The sequence below is a fragment of the Anolis carolinensis genome, chromosome 4, assembly GCF_035594765.1.
Source record: "Anolis carolinensis isolate JA03-04 chromosome 4, rAnoCar3.1.pri, whole genome shotgun sequence".
Classification (NCBI taxonomy): Eukaryota; Metazoa; Chordata; class Lepidosauria; order Squamata; family Dactyloidae; genus Anolis; species Anolis carolinensis.
Window position 1 is genome coordinate 219,840,761 of NC_085844.1, and position 7,078 is coordinate 219,847,838.

At 38.7% G+C, this 7,078-nt stretch overlaps 1 long non-coding RNA gene across 2 annotated transcripts; it reads right to left on the bottom strand.

Annotated features, from left to right (window-relative positions):
* Nucleotides 1–445: 445 nt before the first annotated feature.
* Nucleotides 446–6,777, bottom strand: LOC134298677 (uncharacterized). Of its 2 annotated transcripts, none has more exons than XR_010005791.1 (2): nt 6,323–6,777; nt 446–694 (listed from the first exon to the last, which is right to left on the bottom strand). It is a non-coding gene; the product is annotated as an uncharacterized LOC134298677 (long non-coding RNA). The 2 variants fall into 2 exon arrangements; XR_010005790.1 differs by having other exon boundaries at nt 446–711.
* Nucleotides 6,778–7,078: the final 301 nt, after the last annotated feature.

A 7,078-nucleotide genomic window follows, 5' to 3' on the forward strand; every position in this document is an offset into this window, starting at 1 on the left:
TACAAGGCACAGTAAAGATTTGGTAGAAGAAAGTGTGCTTTTCTAGTACAGCATCCTTAGTTGCTAGTATTGGTTGTTGTTTTTAAAGGCTGTGTTGTATCATTTGCCTGCATTTGGACCTTCAACATTTGTTTCGGTTGCTTCAATGCTGGCTGATGCTATTAACCTCTTGATTTATCAAAACAGCTCACAGCCTGTGTGCATTGATGCAAGCCAAGTGGCAAAAAGTAGAATCACAGAGAATCACCTTCCTTTTAGAGCCTCGTGGGATTTTTTTTTTAAAAGCACTGCACTCCAGAACATTATCTTGCATATTTGGATTAAAAATGCAAATTTTATATTAGGCTGCAAACATAGACAAGGTTTACAAAAACAGAGAGGAAAAACACATGATGCATTTCCAATATCAAGATGTATGTGCTCCTTCATGAAAATAAATAAATAACTGGAATGACATTTATTTGGCTGGCTGCACAATCCATGTTAACAAGACAATTAGCATGTGATGAAAGTTATTATCTTCCTCGGCATGTCAAAGTCAGGGACTGTTGCTGCTGCTGGAGTTTGGAAGCAAGCCTAGGTTCATTTCTTAGTCACAGTAAAAGATAATATTGAATTCTTCGCCCCAGATCTTGACAGGATGTAATTAATACTTTCTTCCCGCTTCAGATACAATGAAGCCAAACACAACCACCTGCAAAAAAAGAGAGACTATTTTTGGGGTTAAAAATGAATTGCATTTTGTAGGAAGGAAGTCACTCTTTGCAGAAAGGTAAATGGCAGACATCTAGGGGCAACGAAACCTATCTTTAGTCAGTGCTGATGGCAGGGACTTCTACTTTCTGTTGACACTGTGGCTGTATCTGTCTAGAATTAGATTCTCTTACTTTCACTGGCTTATCCCTTCTGTTGGTAGGAAAGGTGACATTTCATAATCACCTAATAGCACCTGGCCAGGTGATTCTCAATGGTGAAGAAAACTGAAATAGGAATAGGGCATTCTTTATGGACAGACTTCTATTGGCCTTGATAAAAATGGATCCGTTGATTACAGACTGAGAAATTTCTTAGCTACTTCTGTGAGTTCTGTGCATACATTTTGGCATTGTAGACAGAATCCCAAAGGCTTCCACCAATTGTGTAAGCGTGACTTCTGGATAGTCTATTAAATTGCTCGTGCTTCGCAGCATATTGCCTATACTTCAAGTACATCTTCTGGAAGTGAATTCATGGATGGGCTCACCAGGGATTCGTGATACTAATCCTCCTACCAGTGAGCAATCTATGGAATTTCTAGGCTTTCAAAAGCCCTTTGCAAATGGCCAATTCCAACATTATGGAAGAATTTATTCTTAGCCTGTTGCGTGAAGAGTAATCTGGAGATGGAAGTGCATGTCTGAAAACGTGAGATGGTGGCCCCATTCTTACTTAGGGTCAGACTGTGCCCATCCATGCCTTTGTTATTGAAGCATTCCCCCTTCAATAATATATTACACTCAAAGCCAGCATCCATAGAAAGAAAAACTGAATGTCCTACTACCATTGCCTAGGCATCTTTAAGGGCAGTAAAAGTGTAGCAAAGTTTAGAACTGAGAAAGACCTTCCTTGTTGTTTTGGTGAATGTAAAGGACTCACGTGGAGGTACATGTGGTGACATCTGAACAGTGGATTAACTATTAAAAATAAGTTGATTATGTAATTAAAAAATAATTCTGTTGCTGCTGATTTCAAAACAGACTTCCAATTTGTTACAGTTTTGGAGCTCCCTTTGGTTCCACCAAAGTTCCAATACCTCTTACCAGCTGGTAAGATGGCTTGGATTTCTGGGAGTTGAAATGCAAAACAACTGGAAGACCAAAGGCTGAGAACCATTGTTCTAGAGAGGATTAATCAGGAATTGTCCCTTCTAAATTGGAACAGCTAGAAGATCCTCATTCTTTCTGGTGGTTTGGGATGTAAGACTGGGGAGGATGAAAAATGAGCCTCTCTATTGTCAGGAGATGCCCAAATACAGTAAACAGTTTCTGAACACCACCCATTCACATAAACTTGTTAACAACAATGTGCAGTGATTTCAGTGGACCCTGCAGAAAATGCTTCAGTTGTTTTCCACAAAAAGGACAACCAGCCTGTTTAGCAAGCCTTGCAACAGCTTATTTATTTTCACTAAATGTTTGATTTTTATATCTATTTTATATACCTAGATACCTGGGGCCATGTAAAATTTTCTCAGGTGGAAAGGGATCATGAATGGAAAAGGTTTAAGAAGCCCCGTTCTAGAGATCGTAGAGGATGATATCGTCACTATGCACTGGCCATTGGAACATAGCTAGTGATGACTCTCAGCTGACGCTCACGTTTTGTAATGCTGTGTGATAGCTTTTTCACTTAGAAAAGTCACTAGCCTCCTAATCAGCTGCTGCTGTGATCTGCACATTTGTTTATGAAATTGCATAGAGATATATACAGATAGGGTTGTTTTTTCCTTTTAATTCTTCTGACTACACTGGTGGCAGGAAAAATGTGAGCAGGGAAGGTTGAGAATTTTCTCCTCCCTGCGAGATGATTTTGGCAGATAATTGATTAAGTTATTCCTTATCCTCATCAGGAACAAATAAGTTAAGTAAATCCATGGTGTGGCCTCACTAAACAATGGAGGAGGAAGACCACATGGATTCAGTGCTGGTTCATGCTGCTGGCTTATGCTCTGCTTTGAGTATTGAAATGATACAACACAAATGTTGAAGAATGCAGTGACTTGACGCTTTTGTTTGTTTATAAAAAGCTATTTCATTTAGTCTTAAGAAGCAATATTTAAGAGTTTTCTTAAAAACTATAACTATTATAGTAGCTAACAATTTTGGAAGGCTCTTGAAGCTATAATTTTAAGTAATTGCTTTTAAAAAGTAACTTTCTGTGTTCTGAAAATACTTTATTTAGCTACGCGACATACTACATACATACTACAGGAATTGTCTGGTTTCCATAGTTCCTGATTGACAATTTAAATAATAAACCATCATTGTTTCTTCTCTTGGGACATCCACTGATATTATTTCAATAATTATCAGTTTTCCCATTTGCTTGATGAAGCTTATGTGCCATTTAACTTGCTGCTCACAACTCATATCCCCCATTTTACAGTAAAAAGGCAGCTACACCAAACTGAAGCCAAGTTGTTTCCCAGACATATAAATTATAGCTTTTACACATGAGTTCATTAGTCTCAGAAAGGGACATATTGATTGTGCACCCTCATGAAATGAGTGTAAAAATGCACAAACATGAAAAGAATACTTCATTTATTTTTGTTGCTTGATAACGAAGCACCTACTGGGAAAGTGTTGGACTCCGCCCTTCCCTTTGTTTTAAAATTTGGTTGTTTTAATATAATTATGTGTATAATAATATTGCTTATAATATTTTACTTATAAACTGAACTTGTATTTCAATCATGTTGAGAGACTTTGAAGGTCTCAGTATCGGGAAAATGGGGGGATGTAAATAATGCAACTTGCAAGAAACATATATGTAGCTGCCAGGCAGGTGCAAGTTGAGTAGTCAACAGTGTATGCAGCTCAGGCACCTAGCCTTTGGAGAGCAATTCAAATAAGATTCCTGTCTTGGGGTCCTGAGATTGTTGTGTGGATTTCTACAGATTGGAATTGTACCTACAAGCCATGTTGGTGTGGACATTCTCAAAGCTGGAATAGAGATTTTGTGTACACATGCTGCAGAATGAAGTGAAAAGAAGTGGTAGATTAGACAGCACTATTCCACAGTACAGCTAGGCATCTTGCCCTTCCTTGCACTGACTGCAATCTTGTATGGCTCAATGTAGTATAGAAAGTCCAATGCTAAGTACACCACTGCCACCACACAGCCATTCCTCCTTCGTGAGGAGTGAGTTGTATTGCAGAAGTATCTGCTATGTCATTGTAACCAGACACAAAATGAACCCAGCAATGTTAAGACCTTCACAAATTGTGATGGATCTCACCAATGATGTCATATTTAGTGTGTGATTAAGGAAGATGACAACAACAACATTAATTTCTTACCCACCTCTCCCTATGGATTGAGTTGGGGAACAATAGATTAAAATACAGATAGATGCACAGTATGATTAAAAACAAGGACATTAATTAAAATTTTATAATAATTTAATAAGGCATGATATCCATGGTGTTTCATCCACCATCAGTTCCTCCTCCCAACTCCAACTGGTGCTCTGAGGCAACAGAGTGAAGTGGGAGCAACCAGAAAGACACAGCTTCATCATGTCTCATCCACCAGCAGTTGGGATTGAGTCCTGGAACTGATGGAAGAACAAGCGGCTATAGGAGTCACAAGGGCTAGCAACCTGCACAACACTGTCGCAAAATTAAATTGCTAAAATACCAAAGTCAAAATATTATCTGAATTTAAGCTATTTGGCCAGAAATGTAAAAGAATAGCACATGATCATATATTTTAACAAATGGTAGATTTGTGTGAAGCCCAAAGGGTGGATCGATGACAAATCGGATAAAGGAATAAAGGAAAAATATCAATGGCATACACATCAAAAGCAATCAATTCATAATTTAAAAACCCATAATTTTAAAAAAATCTGGATAGGTCTGCTTGAAGAGATTAGTCTTTGATGCTGTTTTAAACACAGTGTATCCAGCTGTCAAATTTCTTCTGGCAGGTCATTCCACAATTTAAAGGCTGCTGATGTTTAACAACTGCTAGCCTGGTCCTGGATGACTGAAGAAAACATTGTGCAAAGACTTACATGTATAGGATGGATTATAGGGGAGAAGATTCTGCAGAGGCATTAAAATGCACTTCCAAAATGTCTTGGGGACTAGGTTGTTCACATAATATACCCCCCCCCCCATGTAAGCTGCAGTGTCAATTCAGGCATGTAAAACCAAGCTCCACCAGAAATTCCAGAATAAGTCATAAAAATTAGCCTTCTCTCTGCCCCACCACCCGCTCAAGCATGTTGGTGGCTATTCTTAGATTGTAGAATACTCTTCTAAAACAGACCAGGATGATCTTGCTGGCCTTCTGCAAGCAGATCAAGACTTTTTCTGCGAAAGGCATTTGGAGAAGGATAGGGGGCATGCTGGTGGGGAGGTTGTGGGTGGTATTTTTGGGGGGAATTTGGGTGTTTTACAATGCATTTTAATTGTATTTAATGTATTTAACTGTATTTTTAACCTAACACACACAATACTGTTTATTTTTTATTTTTGTTTTTGATTAGTTTTAAATTGATCGAAGTGTGTGGCTGTTAGCCACCTTGAGTCCCCTTGTGGAGGAAGGCAAAATATAAATAAAGTAAATAAAAATTAAAATAAAATCAAAAAAATCTGCTAAAGCTTTTAACTGTACATCACATGCAGAGCTGGATTCAAGACAGAGAACAGAGCTAGTGCTGACACATTTTAAAATCTCAGAAAAAAAGCTAGATCTCCATTGGACATGCTGCTGCCCATGAGCACTAGGCATGCTGCTGCTCATCAAAAGAGGTACAAAAGTATGTATGGGTTAGAATTTATCCACATTTAGCAGATCTTTGTGGCCATCACCGCAGCCTACAACTGGTTCTTGGGTGTGCCTGTATAAGTACTCTGGCTCACTTTAATTCACATCCTAACCCGGTCAAAATGGTTCGGTGGCTTGCCCTCAGACCAAAACATGTAGGGTTCAACACTTTGTATCTTTTCTAGAAACTAACTGGCAGTCAGTGAAATGTTTTTAATAAATGAGTAATATAATCACTCCTAGATACATCAGCAATCAATCTGGCTGCCATGTTTTGCATCAACTGAAGATTCCAAACTTGGTAGAGAGTTAGCTAAACTTCTGTGATACAGTGCATTACAGAAGTCCAGTTTGGGGCTACCTGTGTGTGTGCACTATCATCTTTAGGTCTTCCAGCTTTAGGACTCGACACATTCCTATTCTGACTGACATGTGGAGCAATAGAACCAGAATCACCCTCAATCTGAGACCACAATATTTCAGGACAGGTTGACACACACCTCTAACTCCAGCTTAGGGTCCTTGGTCTTTTCTGGATTCAGTTTTAGTTGTTTTTTCCTTATTCAGCCTATTACCTTCTAAATGCATTTATTCAGAGGAGACAACTATCTGATGGTAATTTTGAGTTTTGTGACTCTTCCTGCTTTCCACAAAGCAGGGAATGTCTATGAGGGGCTTCAGTGAGTCAGAGGTTGAGAACTTTGGCCCCTGAAGGAGGAGGAAAGGAATATCAACCCTTGCATTATCCCAAAACAGAACATATGCAGATATAAGGGAAACTTACCTGTTCATTTGTCCCTGACAGGATGCCAGACAACATGCGTCTGTTTCTCTCTGTGTGTGTGCTTATCTGGTGATATGTCGTACTTCATTCATTCCAACAAGCAATAAGCCAGCCATGCTTCATTTCAAGGGTTCTTTGACATTCTCAGAGGGATTCTTGAATTTCATCCAAGACTCTTGCTGTAATAGAACCATAAAAGAGTTGGAATTGATGTGCCAGTTTGGGTAAGTCAGGATCTCATCCCATGAAGGGGAAAAATGGGGGGAGTCATCTTCTTACCAAAGTGTTTCGTTCCATTCGGTGAGATAGGGCAGAACAGAAATAAAGTTTTTGTATTATTATTATTATTATTATTATTATTATTATTATTATTATTATAAATACCACCTACAGGAATGCCCACTCTTTGATGTCACAAAAATGATCTAACATGAGGGAATATGAATGTTCCCATCCCTTATGTAAATAAGTGCCTTTATTTGTTTCTGTGCAAATCGGGAGTTCTGAAGATAATTGCTACCCGACTTTTAAAACCTCAATTTATACGTACTTAAAACACGTTTTTAATATGGAGTCCCATGGGGAATGGCTGGAAGGAATTTTGAGTCGTATGATGGGCACAGTGGGTTTCTGTCTTTAAACTGTTTTTAACTGTTTCTGAGTTTTAGAAAAGCCCTGAAAACATGGCTATGTGCCCAGGCTTTCAAAGATTAAATGATAAAAGACAACCCCGGACTGATTTACGGCTACAGCACG